Source organism: Geospiza fortis, unplaced genomic scaffold (genome assembly GCF_000277835.1).
Source record: "Geospiza fortis unplaced genomic scaffold, GeoFor_1.0 scaffold361, whole genome shotgun sequence".
In the NCBI taxonomy this organism is placed as follows: domain Eukaryota; kingdom Metazoa; phylum Chordata; class Aves; order Passeriformes; family Thraupidae; genus Geospiza; species Geospiza fortis.
Window position 1 is genome coordinate 3,148,679 of NW_005054356.1, and position 427 is coordinate 3,149,105.

Genomic DNA, 427 nt, shown 5'->3' on the forward strand with positions numbered 1-427 from the left:
TTTTAACTGTTGCAACACTTGCTTTGCTTTGATTCAAACATCCAAGCTCAGGAGCAAATGAAAGGCGCCCACAGTGCCAGAGAACGGTAATAAATAAATAACAAAATAGATCTGTATATATTAAAAAGGCAGCTCTGGAGAGACTGTGGGGCTGGCTGCTTCCTCCCTTCCCTGTCCTGTCCTCCTCCTCCTCGCAGAGCCGTATGGCGGAGCGGTGCCCGGGTGTGCGCGGTGTGTGTGTGTGTGCGTGCGTGTGTGTGCGCGGAGCGCCGCAGGTTCCGTGCTGTCAGATGCCAGGCAGTGAGTGATATGGGAGCGGACAGGGAGGCTCGGGATGGGAGGAAATGTGGGATCCGCACACACACGCGCGCACACGCACCCCCGGCGCGGGCACACGCGCGCACACGCGCTCACACACACACACACA